Below are 16376 nucleotides of genomic sequence, written 5' to 3' on the forward strand. Positions count from 1 at the left end.
TTTGAGCAGAGGGGGCAGTACAAATAGTATTCATTGCTACTTCAACATATCAAAGTGAAGGATCTTGCAGCCAAGGTGACAGTGCCATTATGGTGAGGGTGAGTGAGCAGTACACTGCCTGCTACCTTCCTTCATAGATCTGAGGCTCTGTGATGGAACCTCTTGGTTTATTGATACAAGTAGTGGAACGATTCAGGTGGCAGAGGAAATAATGGAGGCCTAACATACATCGTACACAACATATTTACTCCCCCAGGCCCCGCTTGAAGGGGTTCTGTTATAGAGCAATAAAAATAGTCCATAACAGCGATGAGTGTCACATGATAAAGGTAAACGTCGCAAAGCTACAAATAGTCCCATCAATAATGTTGGCCTGGAGTTTGGAGTACACACAAGCAGCCTGCAATCGATTCACACATTCAGCAGCCTCATACCTCTGGTGCAATAATATTACCTTCAGGGGAAAGCAGCAACATCGAGCTGAAACATCTTTCATGGCCTGTCTGATTGCTTTCCACCACAGGATGGTCCTGTTAATGTACTGAAGAGTTTCTTGTGTCCATAAGCCTTTTGCTTTGTCCTTTTTACCCAAGTACTTTAAATAAATAGATCTGATGAAGCATCTGTACAGCAAACAGAAATGAACATATGTTGTTAAGAGTTTTGGGAGGATGAGCCTCTTTCTTGCAGGCTCCTCAACTACAGGAGTTCCCATAGGGGCAATCTGAGTGTCTTATTGTTCTTAATAGGTTTCCTTTGGGGCATATTATCCAGAAACGAAATATGTCTGCTAATGTCTCGCTAAAACCTTGTGAGAAAGACAATTAAATGTTTCCTCTACATAAATGATACTCTTCTAAATGCCTTTTCTAGCACTGTAAATAAATTCTGGCCTATATGGCGTCTATTTTGTTATGTTTAGTCTGATGCCCACAATTTAGGTGCAAGTCTTTTTTCCCCCAGCATTTGTCCTGTATGAACATACCCAAATTTGTGCATGTTGTCAAAAAAGCACTTATTTCCAGATTTGGTGAATTGGAATTTTGCCTGAGCATCTTAAGCTTGCAAATCAAAATCTCCATTTAATTACCCTCTTTAAACTCATCCACCCTACTTGTTATTCTACTTTCCTCTTCACTGTGTGTTTAATTTCCTGTTAAACCTTTTAACTGTGTTGACACACATTCTGACACAGGGTAATCTGCATCACCTCCCAGCCCTCCCTCCTCATCAAACCTCAACAAATCTGAAAGAGATACAGAGACTGTGTTTCAGTGTCATTTCCCATTTCTTTCTCTTAGTCAGAGGAAGCCAATGCCCTTTGTGATAAAACAGGAAGTTGCTTGTGACATGTCTGCAACTTCCTGACACTGGTTTGCTTCACACTTGTGGGCTGTGAGGATGTCCATCTTTCTGTTAAGGGGGGAGATTATTAAAACTTAAACTGCATTGACAGTTACCAATTACATAATAGTTCCTTCATCCCTTGAATATGTATTAGTTAAATGCTTTGGGAGGGTATATTTAAAGCATGACAGAATACCATTTTTTTGGAATTTGGACTATAAAATGAACATTTTAACAACATTTTGGTTGAATTTGAAGTGCTAGACATTGACCCAGAACCTACTTGATGGTGAATTATGATCATAAAGTGCTAAAAAAAACAAACCCCAAAAAACAACTAAAAAAGTAACTGATTGTTTTGGCCACATGGGGGAAGCAGAAACAACAATCTGATGACATGTTACCATCTTTTAGGTTGATATGGTGAACATGTTAGTAAATAGTTGCTTATTTATACATCCAGCAGACACAGAGTAACATTAGCGTTCACTTGCAGATGCGTTTCTGGTCACGTGGTGAATGCCAGTCCAATATGGTGGCCAAAGGTCAAGGTCACTGTGACCTGACAAAACACATTTTTGGCCTTAACTCAAGAATTCATACGCTAATTATGACAAAGTTTCACACATATGTCTAATATGGTAAAATGATGACATTTTATATCAAAAAAGTCAAAGGTCAACTTCCCTGTGATATCATAACGTTCTGCAAAAACACTTTTCTGGCCATTATTCAACACCGTAACTCAAGGACAGAAGTGAACTGCGACCATATTTCACATTTGGATACTGTATTGGTGACACTAATCTTGGGTCTCCACCTTGAAACTGTGGTGATTGTATAGATCTTCTGTGCTGCTGGATTGAAGATGTGTGTGAAGCATCCACATTTTAGAATTTGTAGCTACTTTGCAGCAACATCCATATCTGAAGCTTTGTCTACTGTCACGGCTACAACTTTGTGTTCTATCAGAATCAGTTTTATTGGCCAAGAATGTGAAGACATACAAGCAAAATACACTTAACACCTTTTATTTCATTCCTTCCTTTGCTGATGAGAGTCGTGAGAGTGAACCAAAACAGTAGTTTGTGGGCCTTGAAGCCACAACAATGAGCTGAAAGACGTTAAAAAAAAAAGCTCAACTGATGGTAATGGCAGAGTTAGGTGATAATTCTCGGTGGGTTTGCCACTATCAGTAACTCCTTTCAATTCTTCAGTGTTTACTTAAGAGTTTAACACTTCTAATCAAAAATCGTATTAGTTTCAGTGTAGATTTTCCAGATTGAAAACAAATAACTCCCAGTATATAGGACTTTTCTGTAAATAAACATTATCATTTGATTAGATCCTCTTTATCTCGCTACAGTCAGCAAGGTAGAAAAAGAATGCTGAGAATGCTAATGGACCATTGTTATTATTCACATTTCATCCCAGCCTGTTGTATGCAAAAAAAGAAAAATCATCACAACGCAATTAAGAAGGAATAAATGAGGTTCAAATGAATAAGAGATGTGATAAGGTATCTCGAATTTAATCAATAATTAGTTTCATTTGTGTGTCGTTATGCCCTCAGCACGATGTACAAGACTGAACGCTCTCACTGTTCCATTGACTTTCTGGTTAAGCGATTCCTTCTCTGTTGTACAAGTTGAGAATAAGCTGTGGAAAGCGCCGTGGTGCTTGAAAAGACGAGACGTGGAGCAAAACAGAACAGAATATGTCAGTCGTGGGTGGGATTTGACTGGTGGGTGTATGAGCAAAAACAATGAACTCAAAGGCAGCTTTAAAGGGAAAGAAAATGCAGACTCTGCTGTTGCGCATCTCAACCGATTGTTGCAATTGACTGTTTGATATGATACTTATGGAAACGAGTATTCTGTTTCAGCCAATTGATCTTTTCAAGGCGATTGATGATCGTCTGTGATTAGCTGCCATACGAAGACACTGTGAGCCAGTCGTTGCCATGGCTGGTTAGGCATCCCTTGTTGAGTGTAGTTTTCCATTCATCGTACCACACATTGGCGGCAAAAAGGGCCTGAAGCCAAAGCATTGAGCATGTGTGGCAGTCACGCGCGCACACACACACACACACACACACACACACACACACACTCACAGATCAAGTCAGTCTACACAAACACACACACTCCAGATGGATGCTTTTCAATAGCTAACCAGTTTAATGTATTTATTCCACTTGTGTGCTTCTGGCATCTCAGCAGCTGTTACTGTGGCACACATTATAGATCAGCCTAATTCTTTGTAAATGTCTGATGTTGACACTGGTGTGCCACCCACATATACTTCTCTCTCTCTCTCTTCCCTTCCTCCTCCTCTTCTCTCCAACATCTCCTTTTCCTGGCCTCAGTCGCACCCTGGAGCAAGGCGTGTACAGTAGCTATCACAATGAAAAATGGATGGAGAGATTAGCGGCACTTTGTCACCGAATGAGTGCTGTATGTTCTCCATCCCGAGATGCCATGGGGCTTGTTGTTGTGACGGATAAAATGACTGTTGCCTCTGATGACTGCAATTATGCTGCATACATATATCAAGAGGATGATTTATCTCATTCGCTGTCACCTTCTGGGGCATTGATGTGCCACAAACTGAGAGCAGAAAATTCCTCAGAACGATTTGTGCTTTAAATATAGATTGTCGAAACTTGCTTTCTTCTTTTGTTGTTTTCAGTCAATACTTGTGGTTCGGATTAGGGTTATGAAGCGCTGACATGACTTTAACTCCAGAAGAAAAATAAATCAGCATCTCTTGCTCACCCGCTTGTCTGGTTGGTCTCTGGAGAGAACAAACATACACACACATATACACATTCTGAGGGAGATCATTGCAACAACAGGAACATGACGACCCTGGAGACAACTCAGTGTATGTGCTTGTATTGACTACCTAGATGTGTTTTATTTAACTCAGCCTTTGTGTTGATGAGGCATATTGAGCTGCAACATCACCATAGAGACAGAGGATGGATGGTTTTCCATTATTTAAGATATTGCGCACCCATCACAAAAGCACCGTGAGAATAAATCACTTGTATGTTCAGTAGGAACGTACACGTCTGCACAAAAGTTAAGTGAGAGGAATGTAAATAGAAAGTGAGAAATGTTGATGTGTCAACTTATGAAGTGAGACATAGAGAAAATTGGCAGACTCCCAGGAGAGAGATATTAGCTGTTTTTCCCAAGTGCAGCATATTGAGCCATAAATCATTGGTCATATAGTGAGTTTATATTGGGCCTGTTTCTTACAACCAATGCACATACTGCAATCCATGTTTAATGCATAATGATTCAGGTTCTATAGACTCACAGTCATGGCCTGAAGCCTCACTTTTGTTTTGTTCTACAAGTGTATCGGTGTTGGTTTGCCTGGTGTCTGTACTTCTGGTGACCATAAGTCTAATTTTAAGGAGACCAACTGTTTCCAGTCATGGTTAGAGGTATTAATAGCAGTCATTTAAGCTTAAAATACATTAAAGATGGAAATGTGTGTTGTGATGCAGAAAGAAGATCAGACAGTGCTGCAGTCTGGGTCAAAGGTCTTGACTCGAAGTAAATGAATACAGAGGTGCAACATGTAACACGTAACTTGTTATCTATGTTGCAGAAAATGTAAATACAAAAAAAATCAGGTAGTTACATAGTTGTTTGCTATAAATATAAAGAAAATTGATTAATTAATTGATTGATCAATTATTGGGTCCAAAAAGTGCACACAAGGAATGAATTTGATAGAATGTCTTTGTTTCAACATTTGTAATACCCTACAAAAAATATACAATAGCTCTTGAAGAGGATCCAACTGCAAAGTTGTTTATGTAAGCAAACTATGTACTTGCACTGTGTTAATCTGTGTTTACCACTTTTTCTTAAAAGGTTAACATTGTGGCACGAGGATATTTCAGAGCACACCAGAGCTTCAGTGTTAACAAGATGAAATGTTTCGCGGAGGATTACAAATTGTGTTTACTCTGTTGTGAGTGATTGGCTGCATACAAAATAGATATAATGACTATTTGATAGAATGATTACTCAACCTCTTCTGGGTCTCTCTCATGTGTAATTTACAATCTCCTTGAAAGCGGAATGCACACTCAGCATAAGTTGGGGAAATAAACAGCACGTTCCTGGTTTTATAGATTAGAAATACAGTAAATAAATAAATGGAAACTCATACAGTACCCGGTCTACATAAAAGCATAATTTTGCCAGACAAAACTTAAATCATGCAATCATGTAATATCAGTTGTTTAATAGCATGAAATATGTGGCAATTGTTGCAGAGAGTTTTTACTTTTTACTGTTAAAAAGAGGTTAATGATACTCTTTTACTGCTCCTGCAGAAAAACTGGTTTTAGCTGAAGGAAGTTAAGTTTATTCATATTGCAGCTTTCTAGAGCAGGAGAGCAGTGAAAACAAGCTACGAATCATCTAATGCAATTATGCTCTGTGTTCATTTTGCTTACATTGCTTCTGACATCATTGAAACGCACACGCTGTCAGAGTAATGATGATGTCAAGGCGAGTGTAATTTTAAACTTCACCAGGTGGTGGCAGCTGTTCACCATTAAGCTGTCTACTATAGCAACACTTTAAATTGACAGTGATCACCTCTGCACTTGCAACAGAGCATAACAGAGGATATATGGAATGAATTCGGAGGTTAAAACAGGGAGGATTTCATTGAATCGTACAGAAAAAGAAAGCCTCCAACAAAGGTTCATTTTCCAGTCACTCCCACTTGATCATAATGGAGGATTCTTGCTCATTTCCTATAAAAAAGAAACAGCTCTGTTTATACTCTGTACTGGTTTGAATGGACAACCCTGACCCTGAAGCACAGGTCTCAAAACAGTGACAATAAAACATCCGCTCACTGAATTCCACACATCTCATTCATCTCTCAGCAAAATAGAGCAGGCCCTACAGTTAATCATAGTGTGCTAATCTGACACCATATGGAATGTGGTTGTAGACTTGAAATAGAGTCAAGCGGTACACGTTTGTCGTGCTGGGCGCAGATGCATTGTAGCCCCCACACTGTGTGACTCATAGCTACTGTACGCTCAAACACACTCACACAAAAAAACACACGTATGAACAAGTGCACGTGCGCAGACAAACACTGTCTCACTTTCCTCCCACTCCTCCCTCTCCACAACCCCCCCCACCCCTCCTCTCTCTCTCTCTCTCTCTCTCTCTCTCTCCTCTCCCTCTCTCTGTGATGTGGGCCAGCGACAAGCGTAGACCCCCGTCAGGGCTGACAACTGTTCGCCGGATGATGCCACAGAGAGGAGGCAAGAGGCCATAGTTAAGGGGACGACACCTGTCTCGGTGTGCAGCAGCATCAGTCGCACACATACACAAACACACACACACACACATAAATGCAGCACATGCATACAAAAAGGACTTTTCGACAGCATACATTTCTAGCCCTTAGAAATCCAACCAGTGACCTTTTTCTCTAATCATTTGATTATTCCCCCAAATTTGTAACACAATTTGTAAAGCTTGGCAACTCAAGCTAAGTCTACACATGTGGGAGGCCGAGGCTTTATCTCCTCTTTTAAAGCACTGACTCACAGCCTGAATCGCAGGCAGCACTTCATTGACAGGAGGGAAGCGATAGCAGGGTTCCCCATCCCTGTCAGCTCCCACTATCAGCTGCTTATACCCAAACTATGTTCTATAGGCCTATACAGCTTTAAAATGAGTAAAACCTGGAGTACATTTCTGTCATTTTAAAACTGATTGGCCTTTGCATTGGTGGATAATACCGCACATTAGAGAATTACTGTAAAAGAATACTTTCAGGGAATATGCTTATTTGTTTTCTTGCTGAGAGTTTGATGAGAAGATCGATACCACTCTTCTGTCTGAGAGTGGTATCAATTTTCTCATCTCATTCAAGGCAAGAAAGTGATTGAGTGTATTTCCTAAAAATGTTGGACCATTCCTTTAAGAAGAAGAAGTAGTAGTAGAAGAAGAAGAGAGAAGGGGATGACAGAAGGTCCATATGGTGTCTTTATGTCATAGATGAATTTACATGTATTTCAATTGTGTATGTGCAATGTTGCAATGTCCAGACAAGTCAGCTATCTACTGTCCATTGTCAAATTAGAGCGAAAATGGCCAAAGGAATACTTATTAGATTTTAGTTTGGATTATTTAAGGGGCATTTTTATGTGCTTTGCTCTGTGTACTTTAAATATGATCTGAAACTTAGAGTGCAGGTTAATGTCAGGTGAGTTAGGGGTCAAACACATGACTTGTGAAGTGGTGGAGATGATATGAACTGTGAATGCTAACTCAGCTGCAACAGGAGCTGTTTGTTTGATCCCTCAACAGCTGCTCACTCAGGTTTGAAATGGATTGGGGTATCTATGCTGATTTTTCTAGGAGCACTGTGTTGTGGCCCGCAGTACTCATCTCACAGCTTATCTATGTACTTTGAACATGGTCATCAGTGCTTATGCTGTATCCTTCAATGTATTGAGTCAACAAAGTACATTTTCACTGTTTTTTTGGGCCAAGCCAAGACTGGAGTTAAATGATCCAAGAGACAGACAAATGTCTCTGCCGCCTGGATCCGATAATCTGTCTGACACTGATCTTGGTCTACTCAGAAAACCAAAAGTTCCCATCAGGCATATGCTGGATTTATATTGGTTTCACTTTTGCCAGAGGGGATCTCTATCTGAACATCAGCTGTTCTACAATCAATTTCTGCCTGACCCAACTTGGGCGAATTTTCCGCTCTATGCTATTTATGCAGGCACACACCTGTGCGTGTATTAGGTCCGCATGTGCCTCGTGTGTTTATAGGAGATCGTAATAATGAATTCATGAGGTCATCAATTAATCTGTCAGTCATGGGATGGAAGCAGCTCAGCCTGAGTGTTCAATGTACACAGTAGATCAGAACAGACATGGCAGTCTGTGTGACACGCCAGCTCTCACACGAGACCTGAATACAGAGGAGCCAGACGGATTTTACAGGAGACGTTATGAGCCGCACGCTCACTCTGGAGCAAGGATTGCACAAATACACACTTCACACACACACACATACACACACACACAGAGATGCAAAGACAACCCCCCCACCCCACATCCACACACACACACACACACACACACTCACACATCACACTACTGTTTCGCTTTGCCGGGGAGGTTGTTGCCAAGGCTCAGAATGAGCGAGTTGATTGGTCGCCTCTGCTCATCACCGTAGGAACTCTCCAGTTGGATTGGCTGGTTCCATAAAGGCAGCTTTTCAAGATGTTTTTCCCATCTCCTCCTGTACCAACCGCTGGATCTCTCATTACTCCCATTATCGCCACACACTGCTCATCCAATTTAATTAGCTCAGCTTCACACTACTGTTTTTTCCCCCCTTTTATTGCTTTTATGGAAGCAGGAAAGGTAGTGTAAGGTTAAAAAAAAAAGAGAAACAGTTTTCCTAGTGCAGATCTATCCACATTATCATATGAATGATGATTCCAGTAAGAAATGATCAGAGCGATATATCAATCCCCTCTAGTCCTTGCCTGGATGAGGTGAAGAGCACATGCATGAGGAGTGATATATGCTGTATGTGGTGGTAATATATATGCAGCACAAGGACGTAATCATGGGACAGAATAAAAATCCTCTGCAGACATGTCAGCATAAGCAACACACACACATACACACACACACACACACACACACACACACACACACTTTCCTTGTCTGTGGTTGATATTCGTTGATAAAGCACACCAATGACAAAATATGTCCTCGGCCTCAGGGTGAGCGAGTTTGCACGTCCACGCGTGTGCGAAATGCGTGCATGACCGTGAGCATGTGTGTGCATGACCGTGTGTTTTTTGCGTGCCTCACGCCTCTGGCCGTGTGCGGCTGTGCATGTGTGTGTGAGAGCCCTGCAATGTATGTGCTGAATTAAACAAGGTCACTCAGTGCAAGGCTGACTACTCCCCTGCAGCCACACACACACACACACAGTCACTTACCCATTGACAGAGATTCTATAGTGGTTTGCATGTCCTGCCTCTGGAAAAACATGAAGAGATAAGAGTACATATTGTGAAAAATGACAGGTGACATCCTTAAAAAGGATTACTGGAAGGTAACTGTATATAGATGATCTTTAGCCGTGATTCCCAACCTTTTTGGTTGTTTGCTGTCACTAATTAAAGGAATAGTTAAGACATTTTTGAGTAATACATTTACTCGTTTTCTTGCCTGGAGTTAGATGAGAAGAACAATACCATTGTAATGTATGTAAGTTAAATATAAAGCTAGAAGCTTAGCATAAAGACTGGAAACAGGGAGAGATGGCTAGGCTATTTAAAACCATATAGCATAAAGAAAAAAAAGGGAAAGGTCAGGAAAAAAAATTAAAATGTGTGTAGCAGAAATACGCTTTTTATTCCTGTTCTCTTTGTCTTTAACATTATGCTCCAAGATTTATTTTGTGACCTCCCCCAAGAGCAAAACTAACAATTTTGAGGTGTTGCCTGTAAATACAGTTTTGCTTTCATTTGTAGGTGAAAAGAAAATACAGGCTAGACTACATTTAACTGTGAGCAACATTTCCTAACTATGAACATACAGCAGGTTTAATTCAAGAAATTCTTCAGTTTAAACCTGGATGACGAGGCGTCTTTTCACCTGCAAGCCATCAAAACCATGCTTACAGGTTTACTGCCTACTATGCCAATACAAAACACTAAGCGAGTGCAGCTGTGTGATGTTCGTACCAGCCAATTGACCATCATTCTCTCCCTCTCCAACAGGCAACCTTATCTTTATCACTTTCTCCAGTAAAACACAAACTAGGGGGAGCACAAGCTAAGAAGAGGCCAATTATTGTCAGTTAGCTGTACATCATATATCTGTCACTCATTTTACTAGGCATTCAGGGTTCAAATGTATTCCATCATCATTTTTTACAGGGGCCGGCGAATGCGTAGATGTTATTTATAGGCAGCTGTTTTCCTTTCCATCAGTGCTGTCACCCCTCGCGTGTTTATTGCACCTCCTTGTTCACTCCTCCGGTGACAGGAAGCTGGGGTTTAATAATAGGAAACATTTCACTTTTCACTGTAAGTATTGCCAGTGTCTGTAGATCTACTTTTCTGAGAAGTCTCAATGAAGCTCTTTCATGAAAAAGCTATTCACTCTTATGTTGTATGAGTAACGTTTTACAAATGCAATGCCCCCACAAATCCTACACATATGTTTAGAAAATGAAACAAAAATAGACCTGTCATCCAGGACACCTGTCAGAATGAGAGGTAAGAAATGAAACACCAGACAAACATGTTAATCACCTGAGTGTGTTTTGTACCTGATTTATTATACATCCTTTCCTCAGCTTTTAGAAGTGTGTAAGTGTGTGTGCATGAATGTTTGCCAGCATGTGTGACCTGAATTGATTGCGTTGATTGCATTGCGAAAAGACACTTCAAGTGCAAATTTGGCTTGCAGGGACACATCAAGACACGTCAGGGAGCATGGATATTTTGAATGTACTACAGCTAAACCCATGGAACAATTAGTTTTTTTTCAGTATGCATGAATATTAAACAGATAAGTCTGGTGATATTCTATAATTTCCTTACTGTCAACAAATCCAGAACCAGCGAGTTAATCCTATAATCAAGTGCTGTGTCCTGATACAGCTTATTTCTCTGTGCCATAGAGCTCCATTGTTGTTCAAAAAACAATGGTTCAAATAAAGTTCAAATGAGTGAGTCACCCTGTTGCACTGGGTACAACGATCATGGACACATGGGCACTCTAGTTTATTTGAGTCAATCCCACATGCTGCTGTAAATACTCACTAGAGCACCAAATGTGTATTTATCTTCAGCTTAAAATAGTCCTCCAAAAATGCGTTATTAAAGGTGACATATCATGCTTTTTGTTATTCTGTTGTTTTTATACTGTTATGATGTCGGATTTTTGTGTTAAACATGGTCAAAGTTATAAAACTTGAGGTGAATGTATATAAAAATGCTCCCCTGCAAGTCAAAAGTCGGGCTTCTGCCTGCTCTGAAAGCTTCGCTTGCAATGTTACCTCTACTTCTTCCTCCTGATGACATCAGATTGGTTAAGGTTGTTCCATGGGCTGTTTATGTTGTCCACCTGCATATGTCGGATAGGATTCGGGCTGGAACATGTATGGTTGTATCTGAGAAGTTGACATTTTGAGTACGTAAGAACGAGAAAAGAAGCGAAAGCCAACTAATGAAGCTATGCCTGCTAGCGATGCCTGCTACTCACATGCCATACTCCCCTCACTGTAACATATATCCAACGCACCCTTATAATCATGGTGGTGTATTTAAGCTGTCAGTGCTCTGCTCACACTTTGTTGCATACCTGCTGCCACATTGCTCATATGCTTGCTTGCTGCCATTTGTTGCTGCTGCCGTTCATATAGCGTTTCAAAAGCACCACCTCCACCCCAGCATCCACCTTTATGCTCTGAGTCCATCTTCCCCTAGGTCAGAGCCAAACACTAATGCTGTATATATTCTACATTTAAATAATAATCTACTCCACGTGAGCTGACTGACTGAACTACTGTTTGTTTACGTAGCCTCCCAAGCTGGCCCATCAGAACAGAGAGGGTTAATTGGGAGGGCGGCTAAAGAGACAGGCGCTAAAACGGCCTGTTTCAGACAGAGGCTGAACTGAGCGTTACGTCCCCTTTAAGTAACATTAATAGTAACAGTAGTTTAATAAACTACCAGGCTATTTTAGAAAAATATTTAACCTTCTTTTTAAATTAATGTATATATTCGTGACCAGTTTAAAAGATTTATGTCTTCAGCAGGATCAAATGTAAGTTATCTTAGTGATCTTAGTTATCTTAGTGGTGATGCAGTCAAAATATGGGCTGCTGTTTCATAAGCTAAGAGAACATTTTGTGCCTAAGAAAGAATGATTTGGACGCTCGATCACAGCTCATGACACTGGTGTTATTCAGCTCTGTGTTGCAAGACCAAACACAACTGTTGACTCTTGCTATGTGATATAGTTAAAGGGGTTTCACAGAGGCAGAGAGGTCAATGACAGCGCCTATTCTGGGTAAACGTAGTTTCTCTGTCTGTCACCTTCCATTTTCGGCAGTCCCAAGCAACATGTCTCTTGGCTGTCTCACAGTGTTGTTGTGTGCAGGAGGTCACTGTCCCCGTTCACAAAGTAATTTCCTCATTAGAACCACAGAGGCACTTAAAATCCCCAGACACTTTCTCCCTGATCAAGTCACTGGCTGATAAAAGTGATTAACAAGTGATTGAAAATGAATTATCCAGTATTTTTGTTCTCTTAAATTGTCATTCTTTTTAACTTGTAGTCCCAAAAGCCAAAAAATAAAACTAATCTGGTTGTTTTTCTGAAAGTCTTGCTTATTGCCAAAAGCAGAAACTGTCCAAAACACAAAATTTGGTCCTGGATGAACAGCAAGTCCTGTGGTAAGATGTTCCTAAAGGGGTTCATTCCAAGACCAGAGCTGCTCCTCCAGCATCTGTGTGAAAGCCTGAAAGCCGACAACTCGACACAGTCTCAAAGTGAAGGTCAAACAAGACTGATGCTGTGGACAGAAATTATGTGACCATTAAGATCAACCACCCAAGGCTTAAATGAGAAAATGACACAAGCTCCATCCTCCATTTTCATTTTTTCATTTCTTGAGAAAGTTAGCTCAAGGATAACTTTTAGCGAGTTTGTTTTTGGTTAAGATTATATTATTCCACCCGAAGGAACAGTTTGACATTTTGGGAAATACGTGTATTCGCTTCCCTGCCTGAGAGTTAGATGAGAAGATTGATACTACTGAGAGTGCTGTCAATCTTGTCATTTAACTCTTGGCAAGACAGTGAATAGGTATATATCCCAAAATGTTAAAGTATTCCTTTAAACTTTGAAACATACAACAATTTCACGAGAACAAGCTCCAACAGCCAATGCTCATAATTGGCATCCATGGTGCATAACATTCATGATCTCCTTTGTTATACAAAAGTAAAAATGCATTAAAGTCTAACTGTGTCTGACTTTTAACACCTATTCCTACACTGCTTTGTGATCCTGTAGAATTCCATCCATAAATTTTACTATCATCATATACATTCATTTCCAGAGAGAATGGTGAATCCGAATATTATCCACAGTTTTATAAAAGATGCTCTATTAGAGGAAACTGACTTTCTTCTGAGGACAAGGACACAGTGAGGACAAGTGAAGGATGTTTACATGCGGAGAGTAAAACATTGCAAATTAGATTAGACACTGCAAACTCGTGAGCCAAACAGGCCTTGTATTATTCTGCATATTTACACCTACTGAATATCATTGTTGTCATCATATGCCCTCATAAGCTGAGTCAATACACAAACACACATCTCTCTCTCTCTCCCTCTCCGTTCGTGTCTCTCACAGTCACGCAGGCACAGCACACATCTGATTAGAAGGCAATTCCGGCATCAGCAACAATCAATATGAACTATGATCCAACAAACATTGCTGCACCTCACATATGACAGTCGAGTGGATTTGACAGAAACAACATAAATGGGGATAACCTTATATGAGCTACTTTGAACACCACCAATCATATGTTCAATCTAGTTTCTCATTATATTTCTCATTACATTAGGAAATACAGAACATGATAGACTTGCAGTGCAATTTTAAAGACTCCCTTATAATGTGTACTATGTGAACAATTTTGTCATATGTGGTCTTTTTCAGTGATATCAAACCATCATAATGTTTATACATGGTATTGTATACATGTGGAATTTTTCCCTGTTCCCTAAACAAAAACAATCTGAAAACCTACATTCACCATGTTAGAGGTTTTTTTCTCTCTTTAGTATCCTTGTTATCTTGCTTTTCACGTGCATGTAGATTTACAGCTTGAGGCACAACGCTCTGCCGGCAGATGGACCAGATAACCTCATATCAGACTTTCCAGCTCCACAGTCATCAGTTCACACTCTGTGGAAACACAACCCTTTGCTTGTGCACTGTGAAAACATGCCCCATAAGAAATGTGATTCAAGAAACGAAAAGGATATTATTCCTATCAGTTATTCTGTTATGATGATAATTTACTTACAAGCGTCATTCCACTGTTTCTCCTCCAAATACATAATAAAGGTATTTTTTAACACTGTGTCTAGCATCTCTCTGACTATTTATCACAATGCCAACGCTCCTGGGAAACCAACAAACAGGTGAGTAATGTCCTGTCATTGCAGCAGTGTCTTTAACGTAACTAGGTGCTACTCATCTTGTATGGCAAGTCACTACTAATTCATTCCAGTCCCCTAGACAGCTTTGTCTCTGGAACATAAACATATTGTTTTTGGGCATTTGCTCTCTGAGCAGCTGAATGATGGACTAAAATGAGCAGCAGGCATTAGTGTGTAGTCTTCAGTTCTGTACATATTCCTCTGTTTATGATATTCAGTGGCCTAAAACGTTTCTATTAACTCAAGTCTGTTTGCTATTCCTCATTTAAAAGATAAGTGTTAAGAGAACTTGCTACAAGCTACAGACATATGTCCTTGGTTTGCTTTCTTTGCCACTTGTCTCACTCGTGTTTTTCTGTGAAAATTCTCTGTAGGACTATTAGTAGCAGGCTTTTGAAATGATGGAAGGATGTCCGGACAAGAGTTGTCATGAAGATGTGTGTAAGTGTTCCTGGCCTTCTGAGCACTGCTTTGTCGTTTTTAGTCAGAGAACTGCTGGAGATCTCTTCAGAGAGCAATGGCTGGTTGGTTTTCTTCACTTAGCCATCATTCCATCTATTTTTGACTTTTTGACTTTGACTTTTTGTACATTTCCTATCTCAAATTTGAAAAGTGTTTTTTTTTTTTTGTTCAAATACTTTCAGTTAGTCTCTGTGGTAAGGCTCCACTTCATAGCAGAAGCAGGGACATGGCGTTTTCTTTGCAAACAAGGAATCAGTCTTTTCGAGATTTGGACAACTGACGTTGTCATTGTGTAGTTAAAGTGGTAAAAACACAACAGCTCTGCTAAAGCAATAATCCACAACTGTGATGAGATTACTCTGTTTTTCCAGCACGACATGAACACAGCTTTATCTGAGCCAATTTTCCAATTTATTCCTGATGGGTTTTCTATTTTAGCTTTCTTTGTCCTGCCTCACAGACTCATCATTAATACAATCTACATTGGTTTAGTAACTTCCTGGATAGATATCTTTGGTATCGCTCTTTGCCCAGCTTGATGTCAATGATGTCATCTCGCTCGCTGGGTTTTGTTATCCTCATGCAATACATCAAAGAGGATGATGGAGTCCACTTATTTATTTCACGGTCGAATTCCTCCTCATTACTCTGCTGTTCTTCCGCAGACACTGAGATGTAGAGAACAGCAGCAAAAAAAAAAAGAAAAAAGAAAAAAGATGGCAAGACACAAAAGCTTGAAGAAGGCTTGAAACTGCCAGATTGATTTCAGATTTATTTTACTGGATAAGTTGCAGTTGTGCATTGAGGCAGCCTACCCACAATGTCACTGTATTGATTCATCAGGACAAGAGATGAGACCATGTCAAAAGGTACAGTTATGTAGTATTTTTCACCATGAGTTACTTGAGTAGAAAATGATGAGGAGGCAGAATAGGGAAGGGGATAGGGATCTCTGTTCAAAATATACCAAAGAGTAAATTTAAAAAGTCAGTGCCAATTTTTCAGGCAGTGTTGTAAGAAAAATGAAATTGAACTCTGGAATAGTGCTGAAGAGAATCCAGGAAGCACAAGATGAATTAGTGTCTGAAGCAGAGCATAGAATTAAAAAGTTTGTTGTCATTCACACTAAGAAAAAGAATCAACTCAGAAAGAGAAAATAATCAGATCAGTGCTGTTTACTTCTAGAAAGTGAAGGAGAGAAAAGGTACGAACGGTAATACAGTGAGTGCGGCAGACAACACAAGGCACACTCAATCAACTTTAGGACAGCGAA

Source organism: Thunnus thynnus, chromosome 23, assembly GCF_963924715.1.
Source record: "Thunnus thynnus chromosome 23, fThuThy2.1, whole genome shotgun sequence".
Taxonomy (NCBI): domain Eukaryota; kingdom Metazoa; phylum Chordata; class Actinopteri; order Scombriformes; family Scombridae; genus Thunnus; species Thunnus thynnus.